General features: G+C 34.9%; 1 protein-coding gene across 4 annotated transcripts in view; it reads right to left on the bottom strand.

Moving 5' to 3' along the window:
• The window catches only part of b3galt1b (UDP-Gal:betaGlcNAc beta 1,3-galactosyltransferase, polypeptide 1b), a 146,127-nt gene that overhangs the window by 35,894 nt on the left and 89,438 nt on the right, over positions 1 to 20,795 (bottom strand). For 2 of the 4 annotated variants that reach the window (XM_052606611.1, XM_052606612.1), the window contains exon 3: positions 10,921 to 10,992. The gene's annotated coding sequence lies outside the window, so the exon portion shown is untranslated. The remainder of the gene's footprint in view (positions 1 to 10,920; positions 10,993 to 20,795) is intronic. The other 2 variants (XM_052606609.1, XM_052606610.1) reach the window with 1 other exon arrangement.

Here is a 20,795-nt window from a genome sequence, read left to right as displayed (position 1 = left end):
ATAAATAAATAAATACAAGGCCTATTAAAAGGCTGTCAATAGAAAATATTGAATAATTTGCACCAATGAATCATGCAAAACAAAACCAAAAATACGCATTAGGACAGTAAATAGGGCTCAATTTTTATGCTGACATTCATATGATGAGTTTATCTTATCCTCTCCTCTCATTTTCATTCTGTTAGCCCCCCTCCTCCCCTTTCTCCTTTCTTGGGTCCAGTTTGGCTCTTTTTTCCCTCTCCCCATCTGTCTCTGTCTCCCCTGTCACAGGTAGTCATTAAAGCCGCAGCAGATGGTGCAGCTGTTGTCTCCTGTCTGAGTCTCTCTTCACTCACCAAGGCTCTGCGGCTGTGGACACAACACACTCAAACTGCTGCTGCGCTGGAGAAATGATTTACTAGCTCACACATCTGCCATCATTAAGCTTGGCTCAAATCAGCAAGAAATTTTAAGCCAGATAAATGTGTTTCAAGCATATTTAATAAACAAGACAAAGAGAATGTAATTATAAATATATCTGACCTCATTCTGTGCCTTTCAGTTCTGCTGAAAATGTAAGTTCTGTCATCATTTACAATACCATTCAAATCTTTTGTTTTTCCAGTAATGACACATTAAATTGATCAAGAGTAAATACATTTACAATGTAATAAGAAATTTCTTTGCACTGAAGAATCCTTAAATAAAATGCCTCACAGTTTCCACAAAAATATCAAGCAGCAATTGTTTTCAACATTGATAATAATAATAATAATAAATGCTTATTGAGCAAATCAGTATATTAGAATGATTTCCTAATACACAAATTGGTACTGGGATGCAGATTTATTAAATGCCATAAACTAAACAATCAAAAGTGCTCCAGAAATTATAAATGCTGGTTCAAAAAAGCTCTGCATTATTTTTTTTATATGATGATTTGAAATTACTGGTAAATGTTTGAGAATTTGTATTAATGAACTGAATATTGTGAGGTATTTGACAGAAATTGATGAAAAGAGTACATTTTATATGGTTAGAAAAACAATAAAACACTGTCAAAGAAATAAAAACTAACTAAATAAACTTGATGTGAAACTTGAGTGATTGCTTCTGAAAATTCAGATTTCAAAATACAAACCCGATTCCAAAAAGGTTGGGAGACTGTACAAATTGTGAGTAAAAAAAGAATGGAATAATTTACAAATCTCATAAACCTATATTTTATTCACAATAGAATATAGATAACATATCAAATGTTGAAAGTGAGACATTTTGAAAAGTCATCCCAAATATTAGCTCATTTTGGATTTCACGAAGCTACACATTTCAAAAAAGTTGGGACAGGTAGCAATAAGAGGCCAGAAAAATTAAATGTACATATAAGGAACAGCTGGAGGACCAATTTGCAACTTATTAGGTCAATTGGCAACATGATTGGGTATAAAAAGAGCGTCTCAGAGTGACAGTGTCTCTCAGAAGTCAAGATGAAGTCAGACTGTTATAAAAAGAAAAGGGGATGCCACACAGTGGTAAACATGGCCTTGTCCCAACTTTTTTGAGATGTGTTGATGCCATGAAATTTAAAATCCACTTATTTTTCCCTTAAAATGATACATTTTATCAGTTAAAATGTTTGATATGTCATCTGTGTTGTATTCTGAATAAAATATTGTTTTTTGAAACTTCCACATCATTGCATTCTGTTTTATTCACAATTTGTACAGTTTGCCAACTTTTTCGGAATCAGGTTTGTATATTCAAATAGAAAATAGTTATTCTAAATTGAACCATACTTACATAAGACGTATATAAGTCTTCTGAAGCCATATATAAGTCCTAGTCTTCTGAAGCCATATGATAGTTTTGTCTGATCAACAGACTCAAGCAAAGCTTCACTGTTCCTCTCAAATCAAAAATAGCACCTTTATATGCGTCGTATCACACACATCAAATGTCATCAGTTCTGACGATGTTCTTAGTTCTCTCAGTATATTCTTGACATTTTGTGATCTCACAGATTTGAACAATGATGGGTGAGCAAATGATGACAAGAATTTTAATTTTATGGGTGAGCTATTTCTTTACGATGGTAAACCACCTTTAGAGTTCGAGTAACTTGTTTCATTATGAAGCCTATTTCACAGCAGTAGTTCAATGATGCTCATTTTCAATACATGCACTCGAACACTGAGCGAATCGATCTTGTCTTACAAATCAACCTTTTATGCAGCCATTCACTGGAATTGTACAAGAATATATAAAACTTATTACAAGGTTTCATATGAGGTTCTACAGGATTACACCTGCACGTCATGCTGTAAGAGATCTATAGTGAGATTAATGATTAGTAATGAAACAAAACACAAAGGCTGTATTTCTATGTATTGGCACTGACACAATAATGAGATTTGGCAGAGAAAGTATGAGGAGGAGGAGATGCAATTCTCCATATGGCTTCATGCAAAATAATGATGGAATTTATATTTTTGAGGAATTATTACTTTAAAATGACTTTGGAGGAAGCCATCCAACATATTTGGGAGCAAATGAAATGCATTTCTTAACAAAAAGAAGAGCCAAGGTAGTGAAAGATGGTAAGCCCATTAATTTGCTTCAATGAGTCTAAAATTATAATCCTCTGGCACAATAATGTCAGGAATTGAATTTATTGAACAACAGCACAGCTCCAAGCAAAATACAGCAGGTCTTCACGAAATATTACTTATATATCATTACTGATAAGGATATTTCTATGCTAAAATGAAATGCTTAAATAATAGCTAGTTTTAGTGTGGGAAAATTATCAGGGGGAAACAAAATAATAAACCATTATCTGTTACAACGAAATGCTGTGTCACTTACAGGTAAGCTACACCAAAAAATAACCACTGTATTTTTCTTGATTGTTTAACTCCGAGACATTTTCAGTGCAAATGCTCCTTGAAAACCAGTTTATTTTTTAAATGAAAAGTTTGCACAAAAATGAAAACTTGCTGAAAATACTCGCCCTCAGGGCATCCAAGATGTAGATGAGAACATTTCTTCATCAGATTTAGAGAAACATAGCTTTACATCACTTGCTCATCAATGGATCCTCTGCAGTGAATGGGTGCCGTCAGAATGAGAGCCCAAACAGCTAATAGAAAAATTACAATAAGCCACAAGTAATCCATATCACTGCAGTCCATCAGTTAATGTCTTGTGAAGTGAAAAGATGCATGTTTGTATAAAACAAACCCATTATTAATAAAACATTTTTTTTTACTTCAAACTGTTGCTTCTGGATAAAATACGAGTCCTCTATTTATAAAGCTGCTTTCTCCATTGAACAAATTATCTTGTCTGAATCAGGAGAGGAATATACACAGATCAAGAACTGTTTATAAGCTAAAACAGCTCAAAACAATTCTTAACTAATTTGTGGGGGATTTGGATGTGTGAGGACAACAGGAGAAAGCATCATTATGAATCATGGACTCGTATTTTGGTCAGGAGTGACCTTTTGAAGTTAAATGCCCTAATGATGAATTTGTTTATTACAAACACAGAGCTTTTGGCTTCACAAGACACTAATTGATGGACTGGAGCTGTGCAGATTACTTGTGGATTATTGTGATGTTTTTATCAGCTGTTTGGACTGTCATTCTGACGGCACCCATTCACTACAGAGGATCCATTGGTGGGCAAGTGATATAATGCTGAAATTCCCCAAATATATTCCCATGAACAAATAAACTCATCTAAATTTTGGATGGTCTTAGGGTGATAACATTTTTGGGTGAACCATTCTTAAACATTTTGGATTTGCCCTGCATCATTTGTAATTGACACTTGATATCAAGCATGAATGAGATGGATGCTTTTATTTTTCTGTGCAATCAGACCTGCAATTTCATCTGGCAAAAAATTGACTTCCACTGAAGGCATACCTTCTATCTGAAGAGCCACTATCACTGACCACTACAAGCACATTCTGTGAAGTTAAATAAAATGTAAATGTACTCTACAGACACACAGAAAACCAATCCACAAAGCACAATCACAATCACAATCGTGTTCATTCAATCTAGACACTATCAGAAATCATCTGTAATTGGCCAGAGAGCTGTTACGGGCCTACGGTAATGAGTTACACTGATGATAACGTAATGCATGTGTACAGGAAAGATGGTAAAAGGAAATGCATATGTCTCAGTGTGCATTGTTCTCTAAACTATCCCACCAGGATAGACACTTCCCAGAAAGGCTCAAATCTGTTGGCGGAAGATGATGGCTATAATCAGCTATGTGATTAGAATAAGGCTTTGATTGCATCTGCCAGGTTTCTCTCTCTAACCTGCGTGAGGAAAGATTCTCTGGAGAGTGCTAATAGGATCTAAAGACCACAGTGAAAATTTGTGAGTCTGAACTGCATTGCCTCATTATCGGGCCAGGCTTGCATGGAGCATGTTAAGCAGCCTGCTCCACAGCGTAGGGTGGTACTTTGCATGGTAACTTCTTCAAAGAGAATATTTCAGAGCACGGTGAACCTGGAGACATCAGATGTCATTATGATTATTAAAGGGGTCATACGATGCTATTTTAAAGATAATTATTTGGTGTTACAAAATATGTTGACATGCTTTAATGTTCAAAAAACATATTATTTTTCAAATACTGTACAGTATTGTAGTTCCTCTATGCCCCACCTCTTTCAAATGAGTAATTTCCTAAGCCCCTCCTTCTGACAAGCACAGTCTGCTCTGATTGGCCAGCTGACCCAGTGCATTGTGATTGGCTGAACAACACGAGCACACATCAGAAATGTAACACCCCTTTCCATAATTGCGAGTGTCAGCTTTTAACATACATTTTTTTACAAATAGCCTTTGCACAGCCAGCCTTCTAGGCTACTCTCCTCTGTTTACAAAACGGTTGTCCATAAAATGCATTACACAAATTCAAAGGTCTGGCTTGATCTGTTCTGTTCTGTTCTGTTGTAAATCAATATTAACCAATGATTCCTCTTTGCATCTACTTTCAGAAGACCAAATAAAGTGCTTTTGCTTTTGCACAAAAACACACAGCGTCACCCTGACATGACTGCATCAACACTAACTCCAGTTACTGAAACCACACCTTCTTTCTTTGTGTCAACATTTGGGTGGCATTATGCAAATATTTCCACAATTTGACATAGACGTGGAGGCATGCTTGAATGAGCCATTTTAGCCCAGTCTGGATCATCCTTCACTTTTAGATAGAATAAATTATTTTGTGGGAGACTTTAAGCTTTGTAACTCTGCAGATCTTATACATTCACAAATAGCTACATAATAGCTACATAAGAAAATGAAAAAAGAAATAGCATAATTTGACCCCTTTAAGATTCTTTGGAGTCTGAGAAAAGAACAGCTGAAGAAGAGCGGATGAGGATGAGGGGTGAGTTTCTGCTAATCTTCAAATGCACTGGCAGGTGCAATTCAGAACTGAACTGAGAATGAAAAATATTTCCAAATCAATTATTTGTAGAGTTACATTTCAAACTGAATGTAAGGAAGTAGAATTAAAATCGAATAAAGATAGATACGTAGCTAACTTAATAGCTAGATATGATAGAGAGAACGATCAATACATGGTGGACAGATGGACGGACGGACAGACAGATAGATGTTCGGCTGAGCTGCAGCAGATCTTCACCCAGTACTCCCTCGTCGGGTCATGTTGAGGGATTTGCGCTGATCCTGAATAATGCATTCATGACTGACTACAGTAAATTCTGCTGGGTCCTGCACTCTGGAGACCTGAATCCTGGGAACACGGACTAAAGTTCAGTTAAGAGCAGAATGAGAACTTGATTCAATAAGACATGCTTTTTGCTACAAGATTTTTTGAAGCCAGAGTTTCACTATCACCGGGAAGCACAGCAGCTCATTTTTGCCAAAAACCACCTACTTATACATTATCAAAGCTAATTATGAAATAAATACTACCACAATAGCATACACCACTCAAACAATGTTAATTCAAATAGTGCTGTAACAGTGAATGGTCATACCGAAATAAATAAATAATAAAAAATGTGTGCAGACTGCTTTTTTTATCTAAAATTAATAAGCTCTGAGTACTGATCTTGGCTAAACATCAAAACTACAAAAGGTCACATTAAAAGGCCTAGACAATCTGTGCATTTCATTTAACCACTACACATTAATAATTAGGCAATCTATTCAATTCATCAGCGTAGTTTGAATTGAGACACACAACAAATCTGTGGAAGTACTCCTTTAGTTGTAAATAAGTTTAAAGAATGGCATTGGTTTTATTCTTAGTGATAATTTTTTTTTAGCATATTTTTGTGTTTTGCTATGGTACCGAAATTGGTACCGAGAACCGTGGATTTTCACTGGTATCAGTACCGAATACTGACATTTTGGTACCGTGAAAAAACTAGTACAATATCACTGCTGTATTTTTGATCAAATACATGCAGTCTTGGTGAAAATAAGAGACTCCTTTCAGAAACATTCCAAACTTTTAGCAATGTACAATATATATATATATTACATATATGAATATATAAACATTATAAAGGCATTATAAAGAAATAATTCTTTTATTTTAAGATTTTCTTGTTTGATATGCAATAATAAAAAGAAGCACTTTGCTCGTCACATAAAACACCAATTTGTCATTAATATTCATAATCCAATCTGATAAGCTTTACAACATCCCCTCCCCCCTTTCAGATTGTTCATACTCCTCTGTAAGAATCAGTTTTGGTGTCATTATTAGATGGCTAATGAAACATCCCAAGATAACAGCAGAAGAAGGAACGTACATGAGTGATAAAATGTGGTGGTGCAGAAGGTTGCATATTGTTTAGACGAAGTGCATGCTTCTCAAACAATGGCTCCCTAATGCTGTTTATCCACAGGTGAGGCGGAGGCGGCGGTGTGCAGAGGACTCTAATTCAAAGTGCTGATAGTCCACAGCTTCAGAGGATGAGAGAGAAGGAAGCAAGATAAGGGAGGATGTAATTAAGGTTTCATTGCCTTCTGCTCCCCAGGCCTGCACTCCACACACAAGATCTAACACACAAAGAGGCGATACACACAGCGCATACACTCAAGGTAAACAGCTGGGCATAGCTGAGTCACAGCACAAATGCTAAAGGTTACCAGGATGATGCTGATCTGAGACCAGTCCTGTGGCGTCTATTAAAGGTTGGGAAAAGCAATGCTAATTTTTATTAGCTTAACTTTCATGCACTTTGCAGAGCGGAGATCTGAATTGAATAAAGGAGATTATGTAATTTTAAGCTCATTTGTGCACAGCACTCTTACAGGGTGATTACTGCTTTAGAAACACAGCTGGAATAAAGCCCACTAGCTATGAGGTTTACCAGAGGTTCACCTCTTACTCAAATTCCACAACTGATCAAAAGATTGGACACACCTGCTCAGTTTATTATTAGACTTCCATTTTCACATTAGACATTTGTATTTTTAAACACGAATAAGTGAGTGTGTGCATTTTTTTGTAATTTGTTTTATATTTATATAAAATAAGCAGTAGTAGTAGTAGTAGTAATAATAAGGAAGCATTACTCTAATTGCAACTGTTCAAATATGGACACACATGCTCATTCTTTGTTATTCAACATAATTTTCCACATTTTAGATCAACTGCAAAGACATTAAAACTATGAAATAAAATATGGGTTTTATGTGACAAAAATATGTGACTTAAGTGAAAACTTTGCAATACTGGAACATCGTTTAATCACTATTATAGGAGTTTGCATTCTTTTTTTAATATCTTATATAATATTAATAACTTAAATGCCTAAATATATTTATCAGTTTGGAATAAAAGGTTTGGGATTTGATATGTTTTTTTAAGTATAATAAATATCTTCTGCTCACAAAGTAGGGCTGCAGAATCAATTAACCATTTCACTGAATGCTTGAATCTGATTGGACGACGAACGTTCTAAGGTGTGCAATTACTTTCAGGGGAACACAAAGTTAATGTAGTTCCAGGCAGCTCTAGACCACATAACATGCCCTTATCACTTTGCTAAATGATTTTTGTTACAACAGAAGAATAACCACAACAACACTGGCCAGACTAAGAAATATAGTAAGCAAAATTATAAAAACTACAGATCACGTGATCATTTTATTTTATGATGAAAGTAAAGCACATACACACTCTCTCCCTCACAGATGCCTTTCACAAAACACATATGTAGAATGGAATAAAGCTTTATATAACACATAAAGTAAAAAGGTGCCACAATATCATACAAAACTACACCATTATGTACTGTACTGGAATGGAAATAAAAGCTTGAAGTGGAAACTCATTTATTGCCAGTCATTTAGATACCATCTTGATTGTGTTTAATGAATTTGTGATGTGAAACGTCGGCTGTGCTGCTTACGCTCACCTCTTATTTTTCCTAAAGGGAGGGTGAAGGAGATTTTTGATGCCTTGAGCCTCATCTGTCCTTTTTCCAAAGCCGCCACCACCCTACACCCCATTACAGAAATTAATTCTCATCATGCTGCAACAACTACAAGCACTACAATCTAACGTTAATGGGTCATTCTATGTAGCACATTTATCATGTCCTCATCATACTGGATGCAATATTGAAAAGATGGAAATATAATTGAATTGTTTTCTTCTTTCATGACAATGATATCATAATTAAGTGAACATAGGGATCATGTACATAATTTCACTACTTGGAGTAGATGTTTATTTCAGTCTGCAGATACTGCACTAACTTCCACAATAAGAAGCTTTTTTTTTTCTCTTTTTTCAAATTATTGTTAACCATTTTTTCCCTGTCTGTACTCTGTTGACATTGGGTGTATTGTTGTTACATTTTGTGTATTATACATAAAATTTGTATTATACAAGTCAGCTCAATATTTTTGCTAATTTTAATTATCTGTTGTGATAATTTTAAAACATGCATAATAAAATGAAATAATCTTTAATTTCACATTGGAGGAAGGGTTGTTAGAGTTAACAAAATCTAAAACTTAAAATAAAATGAAAATCATAAAAAAACGTTACTTGAAATAAAATAAATGTTAACTGAAATAAAATAATGTAAAAAAAAATTAGGTAGTAGCAAATATTTCCCATTTTAACAGTTTAATTTGATGAACTAAAATAACAAATTAAAACAAATCTATCAAAACAGAAATAACAATTAAAAAAAATTATTAAAACACAACAAAATTATGAAAATTTTCACTAAAATGAAAATTAAATATTAAAAAATTATTTATTTTCTCATTTCTCTTTTAGTTTAACTTGGTGTAAAATTATTTTATAACAGATATAAGAGCTGATTCAAAATATCCACATCATATTTCTTTTAAAGGTCTAATGTATAATTTAATGAAATATTTCCTTAAAAATTTTAAACTTGATTTTTAAAAGTTCAAAATGTGCTGCAGAACATGAATGCCCCAAATCAACTTGTCAAATTATGCACATTTAGCACGTTCCTCTCCATCTTCAGGCTACAATATTATTAAAACTCAAGCCATTTGAAAAAGGCCTCAGTCAGTGGTAATATTCTAAAGTTTATTCACAGTAAAAACCCAATGATTGTGCTTTCCGTCTGCCTCAGTATTGGCAGTTCAGCTGAGACGGTGAAGTAAACCGTGACCGCTCTGGCCTGTAAAATGCAAATAGCTCCGTTCTGGTCAGCATCAGGGTGAAAGCAGGGAATTTATAGGATTTTTTGAGTGAATAAAATGCACCAGGTCAGACAATTTCAATGCTGATCAGATTTTCGACCTTGGCAACTCTCAGATAGACATGTGCCGGTATTCTGTATTGTGATATATCACATTAATGAATATGCACAATATTATTATCGTGAGCACTTCTAAATATCGATGAATTATTATATATTACAAAGTATTCCGAATTTGGAATGCATTTTAAGAATACTTTTCCCACCAACTGGTCAAAATGCACAACAGCGCTAAATGCTGTTTAAAAGACATGTGTGCGCTCTGATGTAAACAAGCCTGAATGAAAAGCACATGGGGAACACGTGAGAGATGCACTGAATGAAAGCACATTCACTCTCTGACAGCAGATGGCGCTAAACTGCAGAAAATGCAGCCTTTACCCTGGAAACCCCATAAATAAAGCAGCGGCTACTTTCTAAAACATATTTAAATAGCCATTAAGATTTGTGGATTTGCTGTGTTGTAAAGAATTATAAAAACTTCGGAAACTCAATTATAAATTCAGTCATTATAAGCAAACATCCCATACAGAAATAAAATATGTGACATATATTTCCCTATATCAAGAGTCATTTTGCCATATATGTTACCTGCAAGACTATTATTTTCACATATATGCATTCTCTAGATGAAAATGTACATTAGGTATGGAGGGATGGATGTACATTAGGGTATATTTAGGATGGTTATACATGAACATAACATATATGTCTAAAACATTATATATACATAATCTGTAATAGAATCAAATGAAAACCATAAAAATGTGCTACTTGAATATTGAAAATATGAACCATAATATTATCTCAATTATGCTAAAACAACACTGACATAAACATATTTGTATGGGCTAGATATATATGTTTCCGGTTTCTGGAGGGTTTTATATATACAGTAATTTTCCTTCAAATGACAATATTTTGCTAATACAGAAATTGAATAAATGTAATAGTGGCTAATGATAATGCAAGCAGCTTTTGTTTCTCACTAACATCATGTCAACTGCACCAGACTCTCCAGCCAGCCGTCACGCCACTGAGATATTTACGAAAGCTGCTTATTTAAACGTCTAGCAAGCTAGCAAAAATGAATAGTTGTGCAAACCCTATTTCATATACTTCAACATGCAGTTCTTCTAAAAATTTTCATGAAATTAACCTGTAGGTCTTACTTGTGTCGTGCCGTTTCAGCTGTGGTTGAACTGGAAGCGCTCAGCTTTCATTCTGAAGGTGAAAATATTCTGCTGGGAGAAAAAAAAAGATTTGAAGAATGGATCACTGCAAATACATACGACACATTTCATAACCTAATGATGTTTACTGAAAATAATGAAAGCTTTGCAGAAGCATCACCAGTTGTACTGAAATTCAACCCACACTATTTTAAAGTAAACACTTTCAGCTTATAATTTTGCTGCTCAACAAGGTACATAATTGACTCTTATTGCATTAAGTTTTGTCCCGCCGAGGCTGCTTTAAAAAAAAGCTGCAAACTGATGATTATAATCATGTACTCGCTCTCCCTGCAGATTCCGTTATGAGCCAATGAGAATACAAGTGAAAGAACCGCTCACATAACTCAAGATGTTACAAAAACAAATCAGCTTTTCATTGCCTCCTCCGAGATAGTGCTTATGTTTTAACACAAAAATCTGATATATAGGCGTTGAAACAAACTTAACTCCCCATCGAACAGCATGTCCTATCCAGATGTGATGCAATAATAATATATATATAAAAATAAGTGCAAATGGAAAATTAACAATAAAATATAATTTAAAACATTAATAAAAAATATAATAGTATATAAAAAAATACTAAAATACCACTGTCAATGACATTCATGCCTTATAACTATACATCTATTGGACAGCATTTAATTTGTCTGTCCACACTGAACACAAAATGTCTGTAACATCACAAATTCTCCTTAGAATATGTCTGATGTTTAATATGCAATTATGCAGAGCATGATTTTAGACCAATTAAATTTCACTGTGGGTGGAGGGTGGAGCTACTGTGTGCAACAACATAAAAGCTGACACCAGGCGATTGACAAAATGTCACTGTTGGTCAGGATAAAAATACTGTTTATTTAGGGATGATTGAAATGGTCAGCTTGTTATCCAACACCTGTCTATTAGTGAGGTCAACTAGTCCATCTCATTTAATTTTTTCATATCTGTGGCTGACTTTAGAGTGCCATGTTTAAGCCTGCTGTATCAACACAGTCTGCAAAATAAAACCCCTTTTTGAGCATCAACATCTCTAAATCCATTTTCTTCGACCAGTACTTTAAGATTCAATAATACATTTATTGAGTTCAAATCACCTGCTGTGTTCCCTTTATTGTGCCATGTCTGTAAGCAACCATATTTGTGTGGACAGTTTTTGCAATAAAAGACTATCTGTCAAACAAAGTGCTGTACGTTCCTACACACACACACACACACACACACACACACACACACACACACACACACACACACACACACACACACACTAGAATCAGAATTGTGATATGTAAACTATTACAACTATTACAAACAATTTATTTCTTTATTTTATTAAGTCAACATTTATAATTTAATTAATGAATTTTAAGTCATTTTACTGCCCCCATGGAAGTGTGCTGAGGCCCCCAGGTTGAAAACCACATTAATTAATTAAATCTTTTTTTTTTTTTTTTTTACAGTGTAAAAAAAAAAAACATGCTGACGTGTGTCTTTTGTTGTTATATTGCATCTTACTATTTGTCTCAGTGTAACTTCTTAAAAATGACCCTTGTTCATTTTATTGTGCTCCATTCAGCTGTTTTTAAAAACAAAAATGCATCTTATTTGTATTTCCTCCTGAGATAGCACCTTTTGGACTGTAATTATACAGACCTACTATAAAACAGACTGACTGTTCAATATTAACTTTATGTTGTTTTCAACACCAAGTCGTAATATGAGCATGCAACTCTTTTTTTTTTGTAAATCGGGTTCAGTTGCATGCTCATATGTAACAGAGTGACGCTAAAGCAATCAATTAAAACCTCAGACCTTCATATCCACAGACCCACTGGGACTTGGAAATGTGGCAGGTTTTGTCTATAAGTATCTGTGTGCGTCAATACAGTAAGTAAACAAGTAACATGCCAGAGACTAATATATCCAGTTCACCAGAGCAGCGTCTATACAAAACTCCCTCAATATTTAATAAAGCCTGACATCTGCTTATGTTTCTGTGGCTCGTTTGTCTCCGTCTCTGTGGTGATATTAAAATGATGGGGGACTCCTTAGAGACGGCTGCTGGCAACTGCCTGGATCAGCATCCGTGCTGAGAATACCACCGCAGAGACAAAGACGCCCGCCGCTCACGAGCAAAGACAGAACGGCTGCTGCGAGATCCAGTTCTGCTCTAAAGTTCTGTCATGTCACCTGCCTTCACTTAGTCATCCGTGAAGACTCAGATTCGCACAGACTGGTGCATGTTAATGTGGGAATGAGAGCTCACCTCTTCACACTTACTCATGAGGCTGCAGAACTTCTTTTGCGTTTGACAGCTGAGCCTTCACAGACACAAACTGTTCATTCTAGTTCATAGTTATGTGTTTGAGTAAAACATTTTTTAATTCTGAAAAATACTGATGACATTTCTTCTAATTTCTTCTATTTTAACATTTAAAAATTGTTTAAAGCATAAAGTAAAAATTTGTCCAGATAACAAAAAATTTGCAATTTCAGACATTATTATATACATTTTTAGACACAAATACCAATGTTTTAATTTAAGAAGAGTTAAGAAATGTTTGGTGGAATAACCCTGATTTTCAGTCAGAACAAATAAAAACATTAGTTATTTTGAACAAGTGTCATTTTCCCGAAGGAAAAAAAATAAATGGCGATATTTTTATTTGAAATTTGGAAGAAATGTTATCAGATCTTTATAGAATAAAATAAATATTAACATTTTACTCAAACCCATACCTAGTAAATCCAGACAAACTGAGAACTTTCAAGTGGTCTCTTAATATCTTCTATAACTGTATACATATATATTAGGGATGGCACAGTTCGCTGAAAAAAAAACCGAACCGTTCGGTTCACCACACTCGGTTCGGCACGCACTGGTACCGCGGTTCAACTTAAATCTGACAAACCATCTGTAATATGGCTTGATATAAATAACAAGTAAAACAAACAGGGTTCAGCTAATATATGTTTCTGTTGATGCATGCGCATTCTGGATTCCCAGACATTACAATAACAGCGATGAGAGGAAAAAAAAAACCCTGGACAAATCATTCACTCTTGAGCAATGTGAATGACTTATGCTGGATTATGAGCAGTCATTTATTCCGTCATCACCCGTGTGCTAAAAGTGCACGCACAGATGAGACCGCACATATCTGCGCTGATATCTGTGTTTAAACTCATTTAAACATTTAAGAGCCAGAGGGCGCGAGCTCGCAAATAATAAGCTCTCTCTGAAGTATTGTGTTTAAATGGACAAATTCACACAAAAATTATGTCAAAATGCCCATCTTGGTAAGTATCCTACAGCAGAGATAGCCGGCTGAACGCAGGCCTGCTGTATCAGTGCATTCTCTTAAAGTCGAACAGCAACAAAAAAGAAATCTCTCACTGGTCTTGATTAAAAAGCTTTTGTAACTTTAGTAAAGAATAGTCTTTAATTTATACAGTCAAATATGTGATGCTGTTTTACATTTGATTACTTTATTCCATTTCTGTACCTAAAATCTAATGCTAGACCTCCCTAAACAAAACAGCAACTGAAAATCAGTGTTTATTTTATTTGTATCTTTACTCTATTGTTTTTATTTGTGCTGTTGCTCGTAGTTAGATAAAAAAATAAATAAGTATAGTTTCTCCATAAACATAGCACATACCGAACCATACCAAAACCGTGACTCTAAAATGGTGAAAAAGTTAAACCGTTCCACCCCTAATATATACATATGTCAGATAAATCAAACTGTATGAAACATAAAAAAAGAACATACTGCAGATCATAAAGGATTTAATAACATTAATAAAAGTAGCTTCAAGTGCAATCATGAGGCTATGAAATAAGCTTTACAGGGAAATTCTCAGAACTTTAATTATGGTTCTCCAATATAAGCGCTCTTCAAAATAATAGCCTATTCTGTTCACATAATCTCCAGGGGTTTCTTATTACACTGACTTTTGGTCTGAACAATGTGAAATCTAAGGCCCCAGGTCCTTCACGCACTGCTCCTGAGCTGTGGATTTTATTGGGAGAGTTTTCTGTCAGTGAACAGCAGATCCTTGTTCTCCTGTGACCCTGCTGTAGCCTCTGCTATCTGGAATTGTGATGGAGGATGTATTTACACTCACCTTCACTGTACGAACACCGCAGCACAAAAGCCCAGAGGAATTCACTGGTACTCTGCCACATGGAGGTCATCAGAGAAACATGCTAAATCTTGCATGATTTCCCACTGCCTATTTCATGCATACAGCATTACATGCATAAATCATTATGCAGTGCACGACCGGTGGGCAGAAACAATTAACCACTCATTTTCTCAAGTTCTGGACAAAGGAAAGAAAAAAACATGCATGAGATCTCTATAATATCTTGACTGGTTCTTCCACGCATCAGTGAGGTTAAATGGACTTCTGCACAGATGTTTCTCTTAGAGAAAATGTGCAAAAATTGTTGTACCCCTAAAGGTACCATTAAAAAAAAAAAATCCAACAGTGTAAGAGAAATATCCCATATGGAAGCCTGTTTCTGGCACAGGGGAAGTTGCAAACTCAAAATTCCGAGATGGATACTCAAAAGGGAGATATAAATTTGCCATTCTGATAAAAGAAAGAAAATAATTATATTTTCTTGCAATTCTGAATTTACGTTTTGCAATTCTAAGTTTATATCTTGCAATTCTGACTTTTTGATCAGAATTCTGAATTTACATCTCAAGAAATCGAGAGGTCTGAAAAATCAAATAAATACAAACAAATTCAGAGAAATAAGTCAGAATTGTGAGATAAAGAGTTGCAATTACCCTTTTTAATGTTTAATCCCATGGTGTAAACAGCTTCTATACACATATGTATCTCTTCTAGAGTTTCAAAAAGATCAATAATATTTCAGACTGTGCTCACGTTTGCCAATATATCAATGTCTGCAACAATAATTCAGTATGAACTCAAACATTTCTCCTTAAATTCATACAAATGATTTAAGACAGGGTTCCTCAAACTGGGATTAATAGGTTTAAGAAAAGCTAATAATAAAATCATAAAAATTTAAATATAACACAATTTAAATAAAAACACTCAACAAAAAACAGTTACTTAAAAACATTTTAATATTTTATTTGTTTACCTGCATGCAATGTGATATTAAGAGATTTTAGGTCAAAAGAGTTAGAAGGAAAAAAAAAAAGTTTGGGAATCCCTGATCTGAGTTAATAATGCTAATCTCTATTTTCTCATGTGTCTCATTGAAACCGCAAACAGTAGGAGGCAGATGAAATCAAACTTGAGTTTAGACTGAGAGCAGAGTGAAGCTTCACTCTTTTATGATTATGTTATAGCAGTAATTTGATTTCTTACAAAATGGAGAGAAAACTGCACAATCACATTCAGGGGTAAGATTTATTAGTGCAAATTTAGATCCAGTCTAATCAAAGAGTGCAGAGTTTGTTCTGCTACCTGCTGTCTGCGGTCCAAATCTAATACAGGCCACAGCAGGCTGGCTGCCCGGTTAAAGGCTTTTGCGAGTCTGACCGCATTCAATAAAAGACATCAATTTTCACATTCACTTCCTATTAATACAAGCTCAGGCCATGGAAACACACAGTACAAATCATCATAATGTATTTCTACAGAACACCTACTGGCACAGCATAGAGGACAAATACAGAGCACAAATACGATCTTTAGACCTGAATCACTTTATAATGTCATTTCAAGTACACTATACTACAAAATGCAAGCTTGTTCTATTTCATGCTTGTACATAAATTGCAGACTTCAGCACATAAATGCATCTGATTTAGCTTTGGTGAATGTAAACCAACCTAAATACATAGTGCTTCTGATCTGAATTTTAAATCTTTCAGTAGGTCCATTCACTAAGAATCAAACCCTGGCTTTGCTAACACCATGATCTGCTGGTTGGCCTAGAGAAAAATGTTTACCTAAAATTTCTGCATAAATACCCCTGCGATTTAATTAGTTAATATTTAAACAATTTAACAACAAATTTGCATATTCAAGGTTATTTGATGTTGGTTATTAATGGTCACATGACATGCAAATAAACAAATAAAATATTTCCATATTGTTTTGTGTTAATTCTAATACCTTGAAATCATGACTTTTTTTCAGTTCTTGCAACTCAGACTATTAATAAATAAAATATTTCCTCTTTTTAGTGTTTTATTTTTGATATCATTTTTTTTAGATTTAAATTGTGCATTTTTGTTTCAATAAAAAATTGTCCCAAACCCCCTGCAGTTGCCTCAGACACTTGAACCCCAGTTCAGACTGCAGTATGTCAAAAGTGCGATGTCAAAGCAGGTTTTGACTATATTAGAAGGAATAAATATTTCCACAAGGACAGTAAAACCTGAAATCACCAGCCACCGGACTCCACAAGAAAAACTGATTAATAAATGACCTGAACATAGTCTAAATGCAGAAAGATTTTTTTTGTGAGAATTATGGGTAGAAACTATCATATTACTCAAAATAAAAACGTGTATATAGGAATTCAGTGCACTTATTTGACAACAGAGAGACTAATTCAGACTAAATCAGAGAGACTAATTCAGCAGAGATGCATTGACCGTATGCGTATGGTGAAATCTGTTTTTCTGCTGACTTTGAAGACATGAACAGATGACAAATGTCTCTTCTTTCAGTCTCAGTCTCTTTCTCTTCCACACACATAGTCTCTCATTTTCCAGTCTGTTTCACCTCATACGTCCACCTACAAAGGGGTCCAAAAGTCTGAAAATCTGTCATTCTGTTTCTAATTTACTGCAAACCTGAAAATAAACAATGCATTTTGAGTCTGAACAATTGCGAGTGCTATTGATCATGTGACTCTGTACAGACAGTCAGATGAAGTTCAAGATGCTTTTAGGATCAACATTTCTTTGGAGAACACGATCATTAGGGTTTGTTCATGTAGCTCCAGTGCTGCGGTCAATACAGCAAACAGCCTGTTAAGACGATCTGAAATTCATGTTCATTCCATTCAAATAGAAAAGTGGGAAATAGAGCCATTTTTATTGGGTCTCAGACTTTTGGATCCCGATATTATTCTCTACCTCTACATAACCTCTCATTTACTCATGTCCACAATATAGGGGAGAGCGGGGTGATTTGAGCCTGTGGGGAAGTTGAGCCACCATGTGACCCACAAATATATGAAGAGTTAATCATTTTACCAACTCTGTGATAGAGAGAAACCCATGGAATAATTTGAAACCAGATTTAGTTTCAAATTTTTATTTTTTTATTTTTTTGTTGTTGTTCAAAGTAACTTTTTATATATGTTCAAGGACTCATGTTTCTTGTTTTTGATCATTTAAAGACAAATCTGAAAAAATATCACGCATACGTTTGTGCTGTAGGAAGTTATAATATGAGGCTATGCTGTTAGCATAATGCTGGATGATGCTAGTTTAAATGGTCGGATTGGGGTCATTTGAGCCAAAAGTCTTGAGGTAAGTCAGAGACAATTTATAAGAGACTTGCCACTTCCTCAATCCTCAATACAACTATATAAGGAAGCCTTGTTAAAGCAAAGATGGCGGTTGTATGCACATGTCCCGCCCCTCCCGCTGGAAAGCCAATCATCTGCTTTTAACAGTCAAGCCGGGAAACCTTTAAGCCTATTGTCTGGTTCCACTGACGCATGCACACAGTTGAGGTTTTGCGACTCCGGAGACGATTTGGTGACATCGAGTCGGTGTGTGCAAGATCAGATGGAATCCACTTAGAAAACTAAATAAAAAATTATAATGCAAAATATTGTACCGTACACTGATAAAACAAATGACATTGAGCATTGGCAGAACACCGGCATTCTGCATAGAGACGTAAATGAAGTTGATGACGTGAACCCTTGTGCATGTGTAACAAAAGTAAAACCTGCGGGGAAAAGGGCGTTTAAACCATATTTTGGGGCAAAGTCACCAAACTTTTTCAGCAATTTTTATCATATTTTACTGCTGTTTCTATGCATGCATGTCTTTTTATGTCCCGGTGACCAGTGAAAGTGCAGTTCTGACTCTCTGCCCATTCATTTAGATAGGATCCTGGTCTTGTTAGTCCGAAATAGCTGCCTGGGGGCATTGCCAAGATGGCGGCCGAGTGGCACGACTTGCCTAAAAAGTTGAGTCCTCTTGATTATAAATTATAATTTTACTTTAATTATGTTTAATTAATCATTCAATCTGAAATTTTTTAATTATTTTAGTTCAAAGTTTTTAACTGTATCTTCAAATAAAACTTTTCAGAAGTCATCCATTCTATTATCCAAACCTCTTTGTCCTTATTAGGGTCGTGGGGAGCTGGATCCTAACTCAGCACCTGATTTTTAAGAAGTAATTTTATTGAATTTCTCTTCCTTTGATATAGCAGGAGGTGAAAATGTTCACCTGTACTTCAGCATAATCAATGGCAAAGTTTAACTTTTTTTGGCTCAACTTACCCCACACTTGGGGCAAGTTGAGCCAAGATACACCTTTTTTTTTTTTTTTTGGAAACCCGTATTTTAAAAGTGGTTTATTTTAGATCCAAAGGGATTATTCCCAATGATGCACCGCATACTGAAATGTATGTACATAAAACCCATTATTGTCATGTGCTCACTATAAACACTGTAAGTAAAAACTGCCTCAACTCACTCCGCTCTCCCCTATTCACTATAATTTAGTTGATTATATATAAAATGAGGTAACATTTTGAATATCACTTTTAATGTGCTTTCTGTGTTTCCATTATGAGGTTTTAATGTTGTTTTAATAGCATCTCTAAAAGTTCTAAAACTTCAAGAGCAAAAACAGCTTATGAATTTGATTCATTCACATGAATCACCGTCCAATCACTTGAATCACAAAACTGTTCACTTTCACTCAAAAACTGGTCATGGATTCTATAACCATTAAAATGTTTTAGTATAAATAAATATAGATAAAAAATGCTGTTTATTATTATGTTTTATTACACACAGAAAAATGATGGGTTAAAAATAACCCAACTTGGGTTGTTCTATAACCCAACCACTGGGTCACTATTGCACCCAAAAAATAACACAAATTCCATATAAATAACCCATAATGGGTAAAGCATTTCATAACCCAGTGGTTGGGCAGATTAAATAACCCAACATTTTTTAGAGTGTATATGTTACATTAAACAGAGCACTTGTATTCCTGTCTTGTTTCCCATCACAAACACATTCTTATATCAAGATACTTCCTTTGAAGTAAGATTAATTTTCTTGCTCCATTAGCAGTTTTTTCTTTCTTGCTTCATGCAAAAATAAACAAAATCATAATATACTTTTCAGAAAAAAGACTTAATATCCTGTCCTTTTGCTTCTCAAGAAAATGTATCTTGATTTAAGAATGTTTAGATATTTGTAACAGATCGCTTTTTTTGCAGTGTGTTGAAAACATGCCTTGATTATTGGCTCAAACCCTAGACAAACACACCTGAGCATGCTAATCAATGTTTTTGGGATCATTAGAAAATCACAGGCAGGTGACCAAACTCGGCCCTCCAGGGCAAGATTTGAATAACCCTGTTCTACTGTGTTTCTGTGCACCTCCCACAGCCTTTGAGTTGAGTATGAGTGGCCAAACAATCTTCTTCACAGCAGTTTCTCATTGCTTTTGATTTATAAAGAGTGTTTCCTGAGCAGATGGCCAAACCAACTGCACGAGGTCCAACACAGAGAGCTGTGCTTCTGTATTTGGGGCATCTCACAAGACAAAGCCCTGGAGGAAACAAGCACTCTCTCTTTCTCTCCATCACACGAATGCAGAGCA

This window comes from Carassius gibelio, chromosome A9, assembly GCF_023724105.1.
Source record: "Carassius gibelio isolate Cgi1373 ecotype wild population from Czech Republic chromosome A9, carGib1.2-hapl.c, whole genome shotgun sequence".
Taxonomy (NCBI): domain Eukaryota; kingdom Metazoa; phylum Chordata; class Actinopteri; order Cypriniformes; family Cyprinidae; genus Carassius; species Carassius gibelio.
Note: the sequence above shows the minus strand (reverse complement) of the source record. Positions and strands in the feature narration are given on the sequence as shown.